This window comes from Bactrocera oleae, chromosome 2 (genome assembly GCF_042242935.1).
Source record: "Bactrocera oleae isolate idBacOlea1 chromosome 2, idBacOlea1, whole genome shotgun sequence".
NCBI lineage: Eukaryota > Metazoa > Arthropoda > Insecta > Diptera > Tephritidae > Bactrocera > Bactrocera oleae.
This window is the reverse complement of record NC_091536.1, coordinates 9,326,509-9,349,462: the sequence shown is the minus strand read 5'-3', so window position 1 is coordinate 9,349,462 and position 22,954 is coordinate 9,326,509. Positions and strand designations below refer to the sequence as shown.

At 32.1% G+C, this 22,954-nt stretch overlaps 1 protein-coding gene across 1 annotated transcript in view; it reads right to left on the bottom strand.

The window, feature by feature from the left end:
• Positions 1-22,954, bottom strand: part of Sb (serine proteinase stubble) — a 69,410-nt gene that overhangs the window by 21,949 nt on the left and 24,507 nt on the right. The window contains exon 3 of the mRNA XM_036373090.2: positions 20,648-21,495. The gene's annotated coding sequence lies outside the window, so the exon portion shown is untranslated. The remainder of the gene's footprint in view (positions 1-20,647; positions 21,496-22,954) is intronic.

Sequence of the window (22,954 nt, the reverse complement as noted above, 5' to 3'; positions counted from 1 at the left end):
CTTGCATAAAATTTGAAAAGGATGGCAATTTATATATAGAATATAATTTTTTCAAATAACATTTGTTAAAATGATTTAGAAACGAATACTGGAAAGCGTTAATCAATTTTAAAAGTACTTAAGTTCAAGAACATAACCTAATCTATGATCAAGAAGTCAATTAAAAAGATGTGGCAACACTTTTTACATTACCGTATCAATCTTAATAGTTTTCAAGTGAATCCAAATAAAAAGAATTGTTTTAAAAAGTTATAAGTATAAGTTACATACTGAAGCTTTTGCAGCTTTTCAGTGTTTTTTGTTGTTCTTTCCTTTAAGTGATTACATATGTATATAATTATTTAGATCTTCTATAACTGCCATCTAATACATATGGTAAGTATATCTGCAAATATATTTGCCTAGTTTTTCGAAGGCATTAAAGTTATTGTGTGCCAATGGCAGTGAACTTGCAATTGCGTCGAACTTGAAATTACCGTCATACAGCAATAGCACAGGCAAATAACCTTCAAATAAAAGAAACCTATTTATAATAAAAACAAAAAAAAACATTAAGTGCGGTTAAACTAAAGCTATGATACCCTTTACAAATACAAAATATTGTTGATTCCGATCGTTGAGTTTGTTTGCCAGCTATATGCTATCGTGATCCGATAAGGCCGGTTCCGACAAATGACCAGCAATTTGGAGAGGAAAGCATTGTTTCAAATTTTAGAACGATATCTCACAAACTGATACACACAGACATGACTAAATCGACTTAGCTCGTCATGCTGATCATTTCCTTCCAGTTGTTACAAACTTCGTGGCAAACTTAATTTACCCTGTTCAGGGTATAACAAAGCAAAAAAATTAAGCAAATAATACGAGTATATCTTTATCGCCCTTTTCTAAGTATACACTTTTTGTGAGCTTTTCGGTGAAATTCGGCAAAAAGTTGTACTGCATATGTGAATGGATGGATCTACACTGAGAATAACTTATTGTCAAGGAAAACATAATTTTTTTTGTAACTAAAAGACCAGAATAGGAAGATAAATCAAGCTAACTGGTTGTCTTTAGAACGAAGTGACTGATGAAAGGTGGTCATGATACAAGTATTAGAAAGCCGATTATTATCTTGTGCTAATATATAAATACCATAAAAAAATACCAAAAGATTCTGATCAAATCTAAATAATCTAATAATAAATTTTCACGAGACGACAACAAGCCAGTAAAAGCAATAGTTTCTATGGTATGAATCTACGTTGCGATTTAAAACCACACTAGCTAAAAAGGGACTTTGTAGAGGATTTTGTCGAAGCAAATCGAGAAGGTGAGATCCGAAGGAAACAGCATGCTAAAAAACCATAAATATAGTAGAACCAAAGAACAGTCTTAACTCTTCAAGTACTGTGATGAAAAGTTGCTCGCTGTAACCATATATGAAGTGGATCAATTGCGAAAGCTACAAGGCTTCTAATAAACTTTGATGTACATATTCAAAGCTTTATTAGGTGTGCGTCTTCGATAGATTTATGCTAGTTTACATTGCGCCTGAACGTAGGCCGAATAGACTATTTTTTGTTATTATTGCATTGACAATTTGAATTTTAATCCAAATTTAGAGTTATTCTGCACAGTGTACCCAATTCTTGAATATGATAAAAAAACATGCTAATAAGCAATTCATTCAGAAAATAATGTAGACCGACCGGTTACCTTTTACGCCGTGCTAATGACCCATCATCATTAGGCATAATAATTTCGTAAGTGATACAAGTTTGGCAAATAAACAAGGCATAATAAAAGGAGAAAGAAGAAAAAACACAAATGACAAGTGAGCGACCGTGCAAGTTGCACGCAACCTAAAAATCACCAGTGCCACATGCACGTATATGCGTGATATAGATGCTAACACCAAAAAGAAATTTATAATAATAGGAGTGGGTATTATTTAATACAATAAAAATAATAATAATTTGGGCTACAAAGGTTAAGAGCACAAAACAGGAGCGAATCAACTTCAAAGATAACTAAATATTTGACTGAGGAGATACACAAATATGTATTTAATGTGCCACAAAATGCGAAAAAAGCTGCCGTTCAAGAAATAGCGGTCATGTCAGCAATTGACATTCCAGCGTCATGATTGGCTGTTAACCGACTGGTTGGCTAGTCCGCTGCCTGGCTGGCTAACTGTCTGATTGACTCGCACTCGCTGACTGGTAATTGGACTCCGTATCCGCCAGTTGCTCTCTGACTCCGACAAGTGTTGTCATTGCTGCAACAAGTCGCCGACTGTGATATGCAACGCTCTGGCCGTTTGAAACGCTAGATGATGGCCAAATGCCGAACGTCAATCCGCCGACCACCGACCGCAAAAAATAATTGCGTAATTTGCGACGACAACGATGACGGTAAGCTGCTGCGAATGCCAACTGACAAGTGGAATCAGCAAAAATTAAAGCGAGAAAAAAAGCAGGAACAAGCAACATAAATACATATCAAATAACAACAACACTGGAACAGGCCAATGTCCGTTTAAGCAAGCGATTTCCGTATTAAAGTCGGTGCTTCAAAGTGGCGGAAGCTTCTGAAAATAGTTACTAAAACTGTCTTCAAAAGAAAGCGAATGAACAGAGTACATATCTTTGAAGTATTTAAGATTACAACAAACTAGAGGCGCATTAAGGAATAATTAGACATTTGGCATTATGCTGGTTTACATGGGTATTCGAAATGAAGGAAGTGAGTTGTGTAAAATACATTTAGGCTGAAAAAGATATTCCTTATGCTGACTTATTCAGATACTATTCATAGCTTCATAGCTTAAGAGCCTGCCCTTGGCTCTAGGTTCGCTTATTCGAAGTAAGAGAGAAACGCTTGCTTTTGGCGAAGGAAAAGAATATGGGGAAATAACTTCTTTTATTATACAGAATTAAATTGCAATGGCGTAGACTAACATAGGACAAATCCCTTTGAACTGCTCTCACGATTGTTGGGTCTACTAAACCGGAACGAACGAAGATTATTATCTGGACAAGGACTTTCAACGCGGCGACAGATCTCAATCTATTAATGCAGACCATCCAATACTAAGAGTATTGTTGTAAATTTTAAATGGAGAAGGTATTGTTGTCACTTGGTGTTTTTGATATTATCGATAACTTTTGTAGCATGGTGGATTTCTCTCATTTAGTTTAGGCGGTTTGAACAGAATTTATTCTTAATTTCACTTTTATTTTGAGATTCTAATATTTCGAAACATTGAAATATTTTTGTTTCTTTCATTTAAGTAAATTTCTGAATTAAAGCCATTGTTCTATTTTATAATACATTATAAAATAACAAATAAAGGGCCCCGCCATAACGGAACTTTCGATACTTGGATGGTGAGCTTAGCTTATTACCTCAATCTTTTGATCTAGACCTTTAGTAAGAAATGAGAGATTCTGTGATAGTTCCTCTCCTGTTAGATGAAATGTCAGAAAAGTAAGGAAAAGCTACTTCTGATTCGGACCGAATATTTTCTAAGCAGAAAACCCTTACTAATATTTTGATCGTAATATAATATATATATTTATATATATTGAGAATATACGATATTCGAGTACAATTTAATGTAAGAACAGAGATCCTCACTGGTTGATTTTTGATAAAATTAAACATGCTTGAGTTTATGAAGAATATAACGAATCGAACAAACGAGCGGTACAAATCGCATAAACTGGCATAATTTAATAGAGCCAAGTCGTTAAACCACTTTAATGAGATGTCTACAAGCTGTCTTGTACAGAACTTAAGTAGCTAAAATCGTTGTTGCTTTCATTTTTTCACAAGAAGGAAAAAATTGAATTTAGCGAGCAGAAATGTGGCGAATCGAAAACAACTATAAGGTACATGAGCTCTGAAAAATATTTTAATTGTTCGATCTCAATTTCTTTAGAGATTATACCGTTGCCTTGGATAATAATTTATTCCAAATTTCGTGAAAATATTTTGTGAAATAAAAACGTTTTCCAAACGATAACTTGTCTTTGATCGTTCAGTTTGTATGGCAGCTATATGCTATATTGAACCGATATTGGTGGTTCCGACAAATTAGCAGCATTTTAGAGACAAGAGGGTGGTGCAAATTTTCACATCGATGTAGGACTTGTTTATATATACAGACAGACGTTCAATTTAGCAATGAATGAATCGTCACAGTTTTTCACGTTGATCATTTATATATATATTTTGTAGAGTCCGACGTTTTCCGTTATAAACTTCGTGCAAAACTGCATGGTATAGAAATAGTTTAACAAAACATAAGGTTAATAATTAAAGTAAAATGTTTCTTGTCATTCGACAACATAAAAACTCCTTACTAATATTTTTAAAGAAACTTACAAATATCAGTATTAACTGAACTTTCACAGTGAGAATAGACCACTTTATAGCAATTTATGTGATAATAAGCTAACAACTAGACGCTGAATTTGTTTATTTCGCAATCAGGCTGAATTATATACGCTGCTGCCAGTGCTGCGTGATGAATGAAGCTGTTTTTTATGATTTCAATCCATTTATTTTTCATTATTTCATGGCATTGGTGGGAATATTTCAATTAACTTATTTCCTTTTTTGTTTTTTAAATATTTCCTTCATTCATCTTAATTCTTAATTATGCACTCTAATAGCCATATCATGTATACTTTTATAAACAACAGCAAAAACAGCAACGAAAACCACAAAAAAGTGAGCCAATTTTGAGAGGTGCTACATAAGAAGACAAAATTACAAAAAAGAAATGACCGACATATATACATATTCATACATATGTACACCTGACGTGAAAAACTTCACACTTAAATAACAACATTAACCCATTTTAGAGGCAGACTTGTTCAAGGTGGCGGTCAGGTAGCTGGGTCAACAGAAACACCGAAGAAAGGTGTTGTATACAATTTAAAAGGTTAATTAAATTCATAGATGCTAATTTTACAATAACAACTCAACAACGTGTTTTACTTGGCGAAAAAGAAAAGCTTAGATATCAAAAAATAAGAAACGTTAGGGGAGAAAAACCAAAAAGAAGACTTTAAGTACGGCAATACATTTTCCGGTAAATAAGAAAACAGGTGTGAAAATGTAGATTTGAAGACTGCTAAAAGTGTTTACTTAAGTATTTTAAATAATGACTTCAGATGCTTGTCTTGTTTTTCCATCATCTAGATAGTGAGAAATTTACATAACGCGTGAAGCCGAATGTGTTCTAAAAATAGGGTTCTTAATATATTTTATATGAACCTGAAGAAATATTCCAATCCAAACCTTTAACACTTTAGGGTTTAGTGGTGTTAAGAAACGTTTTGAGAAATTAAATAATAAAACAAAGAACCCTACTGACAATGACCGATAAACAAAGATCCAAAAAAGTAAAATAAAAGATACATCAACAAAATCTCCCGCGATGAGTTGAAGGTTGCCTAGTTTAGTATATCCTCTTTTGCGAGATTAAAGTCAAACTCATCGCTCAGATTCAGCCACTTTTTTATAATCGATTTTTAGTGCAGCGTAAATAAATTAAAATAAATCGCTGTTAAGCGCATGAGGGGAATGAATTCGGGCGAGATAAAATTCAAAAATGAAGAACTAAATCGCAGTCTATATTGGTTTTTAATTTAGTTAAAACAAGAAAAAGCGTTCATTTCGATTGCACCGAAGCTACAATACTCTTCACAAATAGAAAATATTCCTTACAGAAACTTGATTCCGATGATTCAGTTTGTATGACAGCTATATATGCTATAGTAAACCGATCTCAGCAATATAATCGGAGATTGCACGAATGCTTTAGACAATTATTTACGCTTAATTGCTTGCAAATATCTCGTCAAATAAAAAAGTTTTCGATACAAGTAATTGCCTCCGATCGTTCAGTTTGTATGGCAGTTAAATGCTATAGTACAAAATTTGAGATCGATGTCTCCAAAACTGAGGTATTAGTACGCGTATATACAGACAGACAAACGGATATGGCTAAATCGACTCAGCTCGTTATACTGATAATTTATATAGGTATATATTTAATACGGTACCCGACGTTTCTTTCTGGATGTTACAAAGTTCGTTGCAAAGTTACTCTGTTTAGGGTATAAAAATGAAAAAATTTCAAAAGTTGCATCACCATAGAATTTACGAGAAAGCACAGCGTGCTCCATATTCAAAGTGACATACAACTTTCTCACTTTTTAACCCTTAATAACATAGAGTTTCAATTTTGATACCAATCTTTTAAACCGAATGTTCACATTACGATTAGTTTTTTTTTATAGGTTGGCTGTACATATTTTACTGTTGTATAAAATTCTTTCCAACGAAACTAAAAAAAAAAAATCAAATATCATTATTGTTTTATTTTATCTATGACATATTTGTGAGTATCAATTATGATACTTCAGGCATTCCGCCCTACATAAAACCCACCTACTAATTCTTTAGCTATAAAAACTTTTTGAACTTCCGTTTCATTATTTTTCTGCATAGCTTGGAGTTGGGATTACTTTTATTTTTATTTTATTATAGAAATTTATCAAAAATGCGACCAGAAGAGATTGAGAGCATATTAAATATTGATTTCTTTATGGTGTTAATACCTGAAGTATCAAAATTGATACCTGTTTTTTTTTCTAAATAAATATGTAAAGTAAATATTGTGATTTTTTTTAGCTATTTTTCCTTTATCTAGACCCTCAAGCAAACACAGTAATATTAAAAATAAATCACTTTAGTAAATCAGGCTACTAAGGGTTAAATGAGTTAAATGCAATTTGGCTATTAGTTGTTCTACAATACTATTTATAGTAGAACACATTAAGATTTTTTTATACATATTTGATGTCTTCGAATTGTCAAACATTGAAGAGTAGCGTATCGAGCAGGCTATACCAGTTTTTCAAATAAACTGGTAACACTTGCTGTGTAACATTACGCTAACACAAGTCCAACAGATTTGATTTCTAGTCTTACGTTTTTATAGTAAATGAAAAAAATATTCGTACTTTAATTTGAACAGTAAATTGGTGTACCATACAATAGGTAAAAGAAAAGCTTGGGAGCATTGAAGACTGTTGTTGCTTTTCCATATAATTTTTTTGAAGAGGTTCATAACGTGTAGAAATTTGGCGAATGGAAGACGCTATATTTCAATTGTTACAAACAAAATAATGCATATTTTTACACAAAAAAAGTTTATCATTCTATTCGACTTTCTCGAGCATTTCAATTAAATATACAAAAAACTTAATAGCAAGTAAAATATGTGTTCAGTCCTCAAGATCCGTTGTTTTTATCTCTCGAAGATTTTTTTCTTCCTAAACTAAAACTGCGCTAAGTATTACCAAGCTCTATTTTACCTGCTAAGCACGCAAGTGATATAATTATAATATATTTATGGCGTTTCTAAAAATTGATTTATAGTAGGAAAATAAAAAAAAAAAATAAGAAAAATATAAAAAAGAATCTTCACGATTATTCTGTAATGCCGTAGTTGAAACCTTATTAAGCCTAATTAGGGAATTTGAAATTTTATAAAGACATGCACTTTCAGCTGCATAGCAAATAGTTCAAGATATATATGCGCGATTTGCTCTATTGACATCTAAAATTATGCAAATGCTTTCAAATTTAGTAAATTAATGCAAACACAAAAGAAAATTAAAAAATCGAAAAATAATCAAACAAGCAGAGCTGCTCAATATAAAGCTATTGCTGGCCCAGCTGTGGCATGCCACAAAGTAATTACAGTCAAATCAAAGACAATTAGTTGGTTGCGGCTAAGAAGCAGGAAGCCGTAGGAAAGGAACGAATTGCTAAACAACACTAAAGCAGTGGATTAAAACAATTAATGCAGAATAATGTAAAAGTAGAAGAGAATAATCTGGTAGATAAGAAAGCCCGAGTAGTTGTTGGTATACGTATTCATTAAATGTTCTCAGCAAACACTGTACCTAAGCCCTCAGATGTTATATGCATCAACATTACTCAAAATATAAAACTAAACCAATTATTGTATTGTACATTGCAGGAAGGCTTAGCGGCAGCACTTGAACTAAGCCATATACAAAGAAGATAGAATAGAATGAATACAATGCTGAAGATCAAATAAGTGGGCGGTATTGATAAGGCATACCACAAGCGACGGAAGTGTCTACAAATTAAATGCAAAAAAAAAAACAATAATAACAACCATAGAGAAAATATCACTCTAATGGAATGAGTAGGATAAGTGAGTATTTAAGAATATGTCAGTAATATTTTAACTTTTTTTTTTTTGAACTGACTGGAGTGGACTCTGGATAACAGACTATAACTGTCCAAACTAAAATCTCGCTTCAGGCTCAGACAAATATAGATTTGAAAAAACTGGACGTGTTAAAATCGAACGTAACATTATATAGAATGAAGGTGGCAACCTCGTTCAAAATTACCCTAAACAGGGTAAATTAAATTTGCCACGAAGTTTGCAACATCCTCAAAGAAACGTCGGAGACCATATAAAATGTATATATTGTATAAATGATCAGCATGACGAACTGAGTAGATTTAGCCATGTCCGCCATGGCAGAGGAAAGTCTGTCTGTATATTTGATTTAAAATTTTACACTCATTATTTTTTCTCCAAGAAGCTGCTCGTTTGTCGGAACCGCCGATATCGAATCATTATTGCATATAGCTGCCCTACATACTGAACGGTAAAAATGACTTTCTTCTAAGAAATCTTTTGTATTTGTGAAGAGTATTATAGCTGCAACCGAATTTAAGGCTTTTTCATCTTTTTAGGTCAAATGGCAACTCTGCAAAATAAATATTTGAAGTAAACTATTTCTCGGGGTCAATTTTAGAAATTTATTTTTTTTATATTATTTATTGATTAAATATATTTGGTAAAACCTTAAAGGTTTTCAAATAACCAACCATATTTTATACATATATATCTATGTATATGTACACGTGTGGATAGATAAATGGTTTTAGATATTCCAAAACACATATTTGGATATTTATAAGCATTTTAGGTATTGAAAATTATAATTCAAAACATTTAAAGAAGTATATTATTGTCAATAAATTATTTATTAAATTGATATAAATACAGGGTAAGAGAAAAAAATATTGATAAAGAAAATTATTACATAATTATATAGTATAATACATAATTCTATCAGCTGGAATACTTGCTCCCATATCTCTTGCTTTTGACCTACCAATATATAACACCTAACAACAACAGCTACAACAATACACTTGTTTACTCATTTAATAAAAAAAGAGTGTCTGCAAGTGAACTTTTCAATTTCTCATTAAATTTGCACTTACCTACGCATGCCATGTTAGCGGTACACTCATTCCGTTTTAGATTTAGAAAGTGAATGTCGCCAATACCTCAGCAAATATTTGAACAAAATTTAAAAATAAAAAGAAAAAATAAAATCAAACGTAAACTGGCCGCAGTGCGCCAGCAACGCTAAGTATACGTGCAAAAATAATAAGACCGTTAAATACTTCACGCCGCTTTATATTTACTTATTATTTATTTACATTTTCCTTATTTGCACAAATACATAATTGTATTTGTAAAACGTAGCGTACGCACGCACCGGTGTTGAGTCTGCTGCTGCTGATGCCGGTGATAGTGATTGGTGAAAATTGCACATCATCAATAATTTCCCATTATCCCACGTAACAATCATGCCGACAAGCATAACAGAAGCGTGAATGGCGTAAAAAGCGTACAAATCGCCTTTGTATGCGCAAGAAAACGCCAACACACACACGCAAACAAATGTATGAATGATTTTTTAATAAAAGACATAAGCAGCGAACTTGCTTTTGACCAAACATATATACATATATATATGTTATATGAATATATACATTTGTATCTATACCTGCAGCAGCCGAGAGCCATGCGACATACAAATACAATATTGCGTCGATTTGCCAGCCAGAGTAAAGAAATTGCAATTGAATACGAGTATTGCAGTAATATTTAGCAGCAACAAACACACGCAGTAGAGCTATACAGCAAAGGTTAAATATTTGCAAAGGAAAAATAAAATCATTTTGCCACAAATAATAACAGTTATTTAGTAATCAATTCGTTTCCGTTTGCCACGCGCGCTTAGCACGCCACCAATTGTTTATAAACGCGCGCACATTTCACACGCTACCCTGTAGGAAAACTTTGCGCTGGTGGGTGGAAATTAAGTTCAGTGTTAAAAGTTTTATAATTCAGCACAAATAGTTGTGAAATTAGTTTTGCAAGTTTGTTAATTGTTTCCCCCAAAATATAAGAGATTGGTCTATATCTTCACAAAGATCCAAAACTAAATAATATATTAATCGTCCAGACGTTCAGTATTGATATATGAGATGATAAGTGGTTGGTGTTAAAGTGGTTAGGTTTGTAAAAATCATTATATATGATATCATAAAAAATTTCTTACAAAGGATTCTTAATTTTGTTCAACGAAAAATTTGACACCCTTTTTATACCTAGAATAGGATATATTAAGTCTGTCACAAAGTTTGTAACAACTTAAAAGAAACGTCGGAGACCCTATGAAATATATATTTAAAAAATCGGCATAACTTGCTGAGTCAATTTAGCCATATCCGTCTGTCTGTTAGTGTGTATATCAACGAACTAGTATTTCGGAAATATCGTCCTGAAATTTTGCACACGTTCTTTTTCTCTAAGAAGCGGCTCATTGGTCGGAAGCGATATCAGACCACTATAGCATACAGCTGCCATACAATATGAGCGATCGAAATCAAGTGTTTGCATGGAAAACTTATTAATTTGACGAGATATCTTCAGAAAATTTAGCATGGTTTTTTGACTAAGTGCATAGTGTAATTTATGAGGAACCACTCGCAATACTCGCAAAGATTTTAGGAGCTATGGTACCCGAACTAGTTCTTCCTTACATTTTATAAATGATTTTATTTATTTTATAAATATTTCTTGCTCGATATTTGTGAGGACTTCACCCTCGACGCTGCTTGAATTTTACCATTCTATACTTGTTATTTAATTACGTTTCTCCTTTTATTTGAAACTTGTTATCAAAATAATTGTTTTGCTTTAACAAAAAAATTTTTAGTTTCTCTAAAGTTCATGAAAAATAACAAAATGGCGTTAACAAGTCATCATCACAACTCACATGCAATAAAATAAATTTAGGTCGCACTGAAGTACCTTAGGATATTGAGACTAAATATTTGAGTATTGTGTTAATGCGTAGATAGTGTTCACTTAAGCATGGATTTCATATAGAAAACTAACTATGTAACATAGAGTCACGTGCAAAAGTCGGGAAAAAAGCTCAGCGTAAAGCATGTGAATGAAAAAGGATTTATATATTTGAACGAGATTATGTACATAAAGCATATCTATAACTAATTAGTTAAATATGACATAAAAGGAGTTAATCGCGGGACAAGCTAAAATATTTTGTAAGTCACAAAAAATAATTATTAATATAAATATGTAAACATATATACTTATGTACATACATATGTACGCACACTTTTATTTCACACGCTCCATACAATGCTGCCTTAAGTGTGCATCATTAGCCGCCAACTATTTGCGGCATATAGGAAAAAACTATAACAATATAAACAATGGCACGACAACACAAAACGCTTTAATTCTCCATTTTAAAAGCAATTATTTCTGCGCACTTCATTTGTCGCCGCGCGCCACACTTCAGCACACAATTGACACAATTAAAAAGACGTACAAGTGCCGATCAAAACAATTATGTATGCCGTAAATAATCACCTAGTTGTTGTTGTTAGTGAATGCCTCATCTTTTGCGGTGTGTCGGTCATGAGCTGCTGCGCTTTGATGCGCAGATGACAATGAAGAGTTTGTTTAAGAGCTTAAACGGCTGGCGACTACTGACCATTTGATCGGCTGTTAAACGACTCATTAGTGGCGACAGGTATGTATTAGGGTGTGTCATTTTAGGCAACTTTTTTCAACTAAAGAATCAGCAAACCACTGTTAAGAAGGTAACAGGAAGTCTCTTAAATTTTAATTTTTTTTTTTATTAAGATAAGAGGCATCTCTAACTTCTCAATTTTCAGTTATTGAATGGGTAACATTTTTTATGTCCTATTTTGTAGCTTGACATTTGAGCTTTGTAAAAATAAACTGGAAAACGCTTCTGACTGGTAATTGAACGATCTATGTATAGAACTATGATACATTTTTTTATACAGTGAACCATTCTGAAGATGTGCAAATTTAAAGTTGTGTGAATGAATTATGACTTTTATATTTTTTTTATGTAGGGCCTTCAATTTCTATCCATTTTTCAGTTGAAATTTACAATGCCCAAATGTCATACTACAAAAGTAAGAAAAAACATCAACTTCGGTTTACCGAAGCTATAATGCTCTTTACAAATACAAAATCTTTCTTACAAGAACTTCATTCCGATCACTAGTAATCCGATATTGGCGGTTCCGACAAATAAACAGCTTCTTGGGAAGGATGTGTGCAAAATTTCAGATCGATATCTCAAAAACTGAGGGGCTAATTCACGTATATACAGACGGGCATGGCTAACATAAATCAACTCAATGCGTCAGCTGATCATTTAAGTATATATAATATTTTATAGGGTCTTTGACGTGTGGTGTTACAAACTTCGTGGCAAAATTATATAACGTTTTCAGAATCGAAAAAAATTTGTTTAAAGTGGCACACCTTAATATGTATGTATTTAAGTATATATTATAAAATATATATGTATTTATATATACTGCCATTTATAAATAATTTGTGCGCACGTGATGCGGTGAAGGCAAAAGTGAAAAGCGTTGGAATGCTGAATGTACATATACATATATATATATATACCATATACATACATATACATAGTGTTATACGTATATATATAACACATATACACTACAAAAAATTATATATATATATTTATAATATAGTATCTATATAAATGTACATACATTACAGTTAAAGTAGCAAAAATCGCGCTTAGCCGCCTTTTGTTCTCCTCCCAGCCAGACATGTTTTTGACACTTTGACAGTTTTAAGTGAAAATTAACCAATAAGCTTTTGACACTTGAGTGCAAGTAAAACAACAAAAAAAAAACATGAAAATACCACTGGGCACTCAGGTGTACACTCGTTGATGCTTGGCTGACGGGCGTTTGTAGAATTGAAAGTACCAGATCGGTTGAGGGAACTTTCTTATTGCCTGTGTATTCAGCGCTTGCGGTGACGCCGACAATTGTACTTAAAGTAGCAGACTTTTAGTAGGAGTTTTGGAGATTTGGCGAATTTATATAACAGCATTATAGCAAGTGAAATTTGCCAAGAAATACTACTGTGTAGGTGTGATGATACACCATTGATAAAAGCATAATACCTATGTGCGAATAGCTTTTACAATTCAATAAAATAACTGCATACTCATATATACACATACATACTTGTACATATGTGACGCACAAATAAATACACGTTTTTGCTGAAGCTCATTCACCCAACACCTCACAGCGGGAATTTTTCATGCGAAATATTTTCTACATCACATTTTTAATTTTAGAAAAAACTTTCAATTTCGTTTCGAGCATTAAAAATTTAAAAAAAAAATTATTTTTAAAGCAGCAATACCTAGAAACTGCATTTTTATTTTCCGCTTAGACGAAAATCATGCAAGGCGTGAGCTTAATATCCGTGTAGACGAATACTTTTGCAGCTGGGTGTTGACTATTAATTCGTAATTTAGCGCATTAAAATTCGCTTTTCATTGCGCATCGTAAAGCATTAAGTACAAGTAAAGTACACGCGGTGCATACGTAAATACATACAAATGAGCAGCGTTGATGCGGACCTACCAAGTCGCTGTACTTAAAACGGACTTTGGTGGTAATTTTGAGGAAACGTAAAGAAGAATGAAGAAGATATTTAAGCTATGAAAAAGCATTATAACAAGTAAGTTACTATTAAGAAATTATATTTTAGAATGTCAGTGATGATTGGTGGCTCTAAGGATTTTCAATTCAATCGTCTCACCAGAACAGCCGAGGTCTACAAATATCTTAAAGGCTTATTTTAGTCTAGTCTTTATCATTGCTGAGGCTTTGACGATTACTTCAGTTCAGATTTAGTGATCTCAACAATTTCTTCGGAGATTTTTACGATGTCTTGGATAATAATTTATGCCAAATTTCTTGATCGCTCAGTTTGTATGGCAGCTATATGCTATAGTTGTCCAATATCGGCCGTTTCGACAAATGAGCAGCTTCTGGTTGAGAAAAGGACGGGTGCAAGTTCGATATCTCAATAATTGAGTGACTAGTTCGCATATATGTAGACAGACAAACAGCCGGACGAGGTTGTATCGACTCAGCTCATTACGCTGATCATTTATATATAATTTTATTTATTTATTTATTTATAGCTTCAAAGCAGCTGAAGTTAACGTCTTTCTTCTTTAATAAGGTAAATTGCATATACATATTTATATAATTATCACTTACAACTCTTTCTCCAACTCGTGATATACGTCTAAATGTTATCCGACAAATAGAGAGATTAAGACTAGTTTGAAGTCGGCCAAAAACGACTGATATGGTTTTATGACTGAAAACATTCCCAGGTTTGCCAAAAAAGCTACTCAAAAATAGTACTAACGTTCGTAGCGGAGTTGCCTTTGAGTCCAGCTTCGAACTTCAAACTACTGTTACCCCTGCTGCAGCGGTTTTCTAAGAAGGTTGGGCTATTGAAGTTTGAAGATTATTTCCAAATGCTTCTTTCATCATTTTAAAAAGCTTGTTCGGACAATATCAGATTATTTTACTACAACTCTTAAAAATTCCACTGTAAATCTATGGTTATATAATCTTTTTCGTTTATTCTCATGGGTATTGACTACAAGAATAATATCTTCAAAGTCGAAAATCGTATTTTGTAGTACTTATTATTGTACTATCGCAGTTCATTTTACTCGGGAATAAGTTTTTAATGAGACTAATAGTCGTAAAGTTTTACATAATTGGAATATCTGTGGTATACTCGTATGTGCTTATGCCATTTTTCACTTTGTATAATACAGTGATTTTGACTTCAATTCGACAGTTTTGTGAGTCAGTTGTGTATGAATAGCTGTCATATGAAATTTATGTAGCACATAATCTCAAAATACTACAGAACCTCAAAGTGGGACATAATCTCAAACGCAAAACAAAAATGCATTGCATTGCTGTAGATGTCAAGGTATGATATTTTCGTAACAGTGTTTGATTGCTTATCATTTCAAGCCACTTTCCAATCGAACTGTTGCCGCACCTTTACCACCTTCAGCTTATTATGTAAAACTTTTAGTTATACAATGCAATAACAACTACCGGTTTAAGGAAAGCAAGAGTTATGTGTTTATGGAATCACCATAATGAGTGTCACTTCAGTTTTCATCATATTACATCATATCACAACAACAGCAACACTTAAAATGTAGTGCAACATTTAAACGATGACAACAAATACGACACATGGCCGAAGCCAACGATTTATGCACCAACAAATGTAAAGCAACATAATTACGCCAACATTGCTGTTTGCCAATGTGGAAAATTTTAATAGCGCAATGTTGCATGCCACATGTGTCAACGCCGCCACACGCAACAGCTGCAGCAGCGCTCTCCAGCAATCTGCGCTTTTCCATCTCCACCTTTCACTAACTACAGCGCACCACCATATTCGTGTGTGTTCGTCGGTTTCAATATATTTATGTGTGTGGTACAATAAAAAAAAACATCACTACAAAATTTTATTGCTTTGACATTTTAGCTTTTATGTGGCGCATCGGTGGGCTACTGGCAATTTTTATTGTCTGCCATTCAATTGCAAACGATTGCTGATATTGTTGGGCGCTATTGTTGTTGTTGCATGCATATTATTCGGTCTAGACGCGTTGTATGTGCGTGCGCATCATAAAGTATGCGGCGAGTGTCATGCGCCTGCGCATAATAAAATTACGTTAACGTTTAAGTCAATGACATGACAAGCGGGGGCGGTGCGGAATCGTTGTTGCACGCCGATAGTCGCTAAATTATGACGAAATATTGCAGTTGCTGTCATATAAGCTGTGACACATGCGTATATCACATAGTGTTTCAGTTATTTATGTGCAATAGCACCACCCATTATGCACTTATTTATCTATGTAATTGCGTATATATATGTATGTTGGTATGTATATACTAAGTAGTTGTGCATACCTTAACTATTATGCAGTGTTATTTAATTTTCGAAACGACACTTAAATGTAATATTTTTACGGATTTTTATGTGTTTGTTGTTGTTTGTTCATGAGTTATGTCAGTAGCGCTGGTAATTTGAAGCTAGCTAACTGCCACAACACGCCTCACCATTCGTTTTTCTTTATTTTCTTAATTTTGGATTTTGTGTTTCGAGCTCTGTCTTCCGCCTTGTGTGCAATTATTCTGCTCGATGTCACCAGCTAAATGACAACAACTTACAATAAAATGCATTTAACACTGTAGAAATTCAAGCGATTCGAAGCGACTATGTAACTGGTGATTATGTATGTAAATGTGTTTTTGTAAGATTTTTACAATTTTTATTAGCATTTTTTGTTGGTAGAATTTTCATTTGGAAATAATTTGAAATTTCATGTAACACTTAATGGTGATACAAGCTATTGGTTTGTGTGTATAGTTGTTGTTTTATTACTACATATGTTAATTTGTTAGTTTACAATGGCTATCAAAGCAACTTTACTTATACTTCAATAATAAATACTTTTTTTCTTTGTATATATAAAATAAATTGTGTATTACAAAAAGGTTGGCAACTCTTCTCACAATTATATTTAGCCTTCAGACTTCTCGCATACCATTAATTTTTCCCTAGTATTAAAATAACACATTTTTTGCTTTTTAAAAATAGGTGGCAACTTTTCTTTACATTATTTTCAACTTTCGCTCATTTTGAACTTTCAATTGAACTAAATTTTGAAACCGGTGGCAACTCTCTTTAAATTTTATTATCAATTGCACACTTTTTCAAATCTCCTCAGCTTTACAACATATTACGACGCTTCTTTTTCTCGTGAAATGTATTGCTTTATAACTTTCAAAAAATTACAACTTTTCAAAAAATATAAATACGATAAAAATTATAATATTCCATATACAATATTTTATCAATTTGAATGAAAACGTTTAAACAGGTGTCAACTCTACTCCGAAATATTTTCATTAAAAACCTTGTTAGCATTCTTATTTTGATACCCACACTACAACAGTTCGTTTACCTTATTATATTTTTCTAATTAAAATTTAATTAATCTTACTAAAGTTTTTTACCAGAAAGAAGAAGAAGAATGCCACTGTTCGAAACTATTGGCCGTATTAAAATTTTTATATAGATTAGTATTCGAAAATATCTTCGAATATAAACCTACTTAGTTTGTTACCTACATATGTTCATAAATTTTAATAATTTATTTATTTTTTCGATTTTATCAAATTCATATTTGTAACTAAGTGGCAGCCCTGCTCGAAAATATTTTCAACTAAAAGCTTACCCAAGACCCTTTCATTTCATATCCATATTACCATTTTTCTTTTATCTTACCGATTCTACCGAATTAACATTTTCAAATAGGTGGCAACCAGTCTGAACAAGTATTCTTAATTACTAGCTTCCTTTCACCTTTCCAATTTGATATCTATATTACAGTTTTTTTTTATCAATAAAATTGTATAGAATTAAATTGTTTGTAAGTCAAAGTGCAGCAGCACTGCTTAAAAATATATTTAACTGTAATTTTTTAGGCTTACAAAGTTTAATACCCATACTACAATATGGGTATTAAACTTTGTAAGTGTTTGTAATTCCTATTTTATTAAAAATATTATCGGTTTAAATTAATTGGAAAATTAATAGGTTGCAACTCTACAAAAAATTATATTGATATATAAGTTTGTTGTACACCTCTACAGTTTGATAACTATATTGTTGTGTGTTCTTATCATATCTATATTTTTAACTCACACGTGGCAACCTTAGAAGTTTTTTATTTTTATTTCAAATCAATAGCAAACATTTTTAAAGATTCAAAACATTTAACATTTTTAAATTTGAACTCATGACTATTAGTGGTTATTAACTGCGCTTAAACATTAACAGTCACAGCTTGTGGTGTGAAATTTACATAACTTTGAATAATTTTCTTTTGTGGTGGATATTATATTAACCATGGTGTAATTGTCATGCTTAAAGTTATGTCCCATGAAGGTCTCTACGCTTATAGTTATTAAATTAAAATTAAATTAAATTATTTTTGAAACTCAATGTTGTAATATTTTAAGTAGCTTCCAATTATATCCTATAATATGATAATAATATTATAACTTTAGGTGTTGTATTTTTGACGTTTTAATTTGCAATCTTTTGAAATAAATAGACGCGAGTTGGTCGCATAAGTCTTTTAAATACAGCCTTCTTGGTTGACTTATATCTATAATTTGGCGCCAAAATAACATTTAATTCATAGTTAATAGCAGAATTGAGTTTATAATATTTTAAAATGTGTTCCAGCTTAGTTTTTACAAACTATTCTAATTAGTACCTAAAATGTCTCACCGAAAATAAAAAGTGGGTAATACACTAAAAAAAAGTTTAGTTAAAACAGTAGCTTTTCATTCCCAATATTTTACGATATTATTAAAAACATTTTTTAGCGAGTATTTTTTATTACATTTTGTTTAACTACCATCCGTCTACTTCCAATAAAACAGGATATAGCTATTAATCTGCACAACCCAGTGGCCTAAAAAGCTGACAAGCACCTTCCAGCTGTTTTTCATTTACAGCCCAAAGTGAACATAAAAAATACACAAATAATACAAAAATATATAAAAAAAATAGAAAAGACTAAGTTGTTAGAATATATTTTTAGGTGACCACACATCACAGCCCTTTAGCTGCGCACAGTAATATGTTAATAAATGCGCTTAACTATTCAAGTAGCTAAGCACTTTTCGCACCTACTATAGCTTTAGTTTATATGTGGTAACTGGCACACAAACATAAAAATATCTTTATTGAGGGTCTACTTAATTAAATTTGTAATATTTTTATGAAACTTTTATTACTGTGCAAAATGGTTTATACCTTAACAAATTTGCTTGCCATTGCAAAGTTGAGCGATATTGCGAAAATCAATAAAAAAAAAAAGAAATAGAAATGGGTTTATGCGGCTTTTGATTTTGCTGGCTTTGCTGCTTAATGGCACAAGTTGAGTGTTAAAATTACAAAACTTGAATATTACGCCAGTCCACTTTTGAGCCCTTAACCTAATTTCCAGTTTAAGTCAACTAAAAGTTTTGTTAATGAGGCCAATAGAGTTGACGCAAAAGAACAGCGTAGACATCTAATATTCTATAAGTACTTAAGTGCTTATCAATAGTTTTGAGTACAATGAAAATAATAATTTAAAGATAATGTTTTAAGTAATCTCCCTATTCTGGTAGAAACTCCCTCCTCTATGTTTACTAAATGAGCTCTTTTAATATGCCAATGACCTTAATTATTTCCTCGTGTACTAAATTAATTAAATAATAAGTCGAAAAGTTTTGGTTATAAGGCTAAATTTTCGTTCGTTGTGCTAAATATGACAACTCAGTTCAAATCTGCTTATTTGTGCATTAAAGATGCTTATAAAATCGTTTTTATCTTTTAACAGTGTGGATGGTACCAAAAGTGTAAGATATCGAAGTGTAAAATAAAAACCTCTTCCATAAGTTTGGTCGAGCTTATTCCATTATTTAAAGTTATCGTCCTCATGACTTCCGTACGCGAACCCACGGCACGACGTAACCGTATACGACATTAATCTCAGAAATATTTTGAAAATATTGCCTAATGCTACAACAACAACATGACTTGTGATATTCTTATAAGTTGGAAACTTTCGGAAACTTGATTTCAAGCTAGACCCCTTCTAGAGGTGGAACAAAGCTTCAAAGCTTTTAGCCTATAACTTTAGTACCTATATACTTAGTTATACTTATACTTATATATATTTATACTTATACTTATACTTATACTTATACTTATACTTATACTTATACTTATACTTATACTTATACTTATACTTATACTTATACTTATACTTATACTTATACTTATACTTATACTTATACTTATACTTATACTTATACTTATACTTATACTTATACTTATACTTATACTTTTACTTATACCTATATATATACTTATACTTATACTTATACTTATACTTTTATTTTTACTTCTACTTATAATTATTTCTTTAACTATGCCCAAGTTATGTTGCAATCTGCAAGATCTGAAAGTTTTTCGAAAACGACGAACGCATGAGATACTTTTTGAGATATATTTAGATCTCTTGTCTTCAAAATGTAAAGCGGACTAAGCGACTGAAATAATTGTATTTACATTTAAGCTATGAAGTAAGTGTTTTTAAAAGAGATGTAGTGCTTGTGCTACACTTTTTATTTAAAGTAAATGTTTCTTTAAGACTTTTTGGTATAACATTTAATTTTATATTGCTTCAATACTCACCAAAAGGAAGATCGTCAGCTCCGCAATCTGCCTCAAGCAAATGTGGCCATTACAATGGTGACTTTTTGTAAAATTACAACGAAAACTTGTGACAACAGTGTGTGGTAAGGTAATCAGTGCGACAGCAGCACGGCACGCAACAATTAAAAAATACACTAACTTACATGCACACACATACGCTTAAACACGCGCGCGCGTTGTAAGCGACAAAAAGTTACACCAATCGGAGAAGCTTGACGGCGTTTGTGACGAATATGAGTAGGCGCTATGTTGCAAAGTGTCGCCGATGCTCACGTATGTTGTTGCAACGAGTTATTATTGCCTGCACTAAAGCGCCAATTGCTGCAATTACGCCGACGCAATTAATGCATTTGACTCTACGCGGTTGATGACTTCTCAGCTTTTTATTTGTATTATTATTATTATTTCTTTCCTCTTTATTTGCTGAAAATTTTAATTATCACTTTTCTTAGATACCGCTGGTTGCTGGGCGTAGTAGTTGTCAGGCGTATCGCTCAAAAAATCCGGCAAACGCTTGTTTATTGCACACTTTCTTAGCTTTACGCTTAACGGTTGTTGCACAACAACTTCGTAGGCACTTTACAAGCTGTGGGAGGCATGTTGCAAATTGATTTTTTTGTTTGCTTTGTTTTTGCCGTTTAATTAGCGCTGCTTGCTTTCGACAAAAGAAATCGAAAAGTTGCACTTTTCGTTGGCGAAATTTTTGCTACTTTGTTTGTAGTTAGTTATTGTTGTTACCTCAATATTATTTATGTTTTGGTTATATTGCATGTGATTTTCGAACGACTTTATTTATTTGTTTATTAAACTTTTTTTCAAATATTTTCCTGTAAAGAAACAATTAAAAAATTATTTTAAAATTATTATTTTTCATAATTATTTATACATATACATATATTAATGTTATTAATATAAAAAAATAGAATGTATATATATATATTATTACATATATATATATAGAACAATATCATGTACAACATTTTAGTTCATTTAATGGTTGTTTGTAACACCTAAACCTTAGCGAGAGTTATATATATCATAATTATCCGGGTGACCATATGAGTTATTATCCAAATGTCTGCCCGTCTGTCTATCAGTATATCTATCCAACCCATGACTTTAATAAAAACTGAGATTTTTTGTGAGAATTTTATAGACGATTTCCTATACATCATGAGTAATCCAGGTCCCACGAAAAAATCATAATTTAATCACTAATTAAGTTAAAAAAAATTAATTTTAATACATTGTGTACCAGTATATATACATATGTGGCTTTTGAAGAGTGGGCGTGACCCTGACTTCAAAGGTACGGACCTCAGAAAGTCTTAAAGCTACCGCAACTATATTATATGCTGACACATTTCATGCTATTAGAGTAAAATGAGTGAATTGGAGTAATAACAACGTTCACCTTGTATACATTTAATTCGAATTAATTAAAAGAACGATCATGTTTTAAAAATAATATTTTACATAATATGTTATATTAAACACGCTATTTGAACAAATTTTGTTTGTAACATTTGCATTCAGTTAGTAAGTCTGGCAATAGCCGCGCTTACTATGCGTATAATGCTTTATAATCGTAAAAACCCTGGCATAGAAAGTAACCCGCTTCTCGATCTCTGCTGTCTTTACTTCTCTCTACCCTCGATTTATTACATATTCGTTAAAATATTCTTCGTATTTCGTTAAAGTATTCTTCTGACGACGTACCTAGGCCTGTTAAACCACCCGCACTAAAATCACTTACTCTTTTGCGTACTCTCTGAACACTGAACCACCACGTGCTTCTGATGAAGTTCATCAGTACTAATAGCTTTATCCGTGTATCGTCAAGAAACCCTTGCTCGATCCTTGACATTTGATGCCTGACTTGGCGTTATTTTAAGATCTCCACTAATGCATATGCTCTTATATATCTTATAAGTATATATCTTAACAAAAACCTAATTTGTTTGTTTTGAGAATGGAGAAAATCGATTGATGCGTTAATTAGATACTGAATAAAGCTGTTTTCGACCTATTGATTAGCGAGTCAGATATGTTTATGGTATATCCGAATCTAGAATGTAAGATAAAGTAAAAAAAAATAATATTCCGGATCCATGAAACGCTTTTGTATGTCCACGTTGCATTCAAAAGCAATCGAAATCAATTTTTCACAACTGTTTCACACAACTGTAGCGTTTTGAATTCAAAAATAATAGTGATGATCTTTGCAATGAATAAAATAACATCACACAGATAATAATTTAGAAGTTACGTATAAAATATATTAAT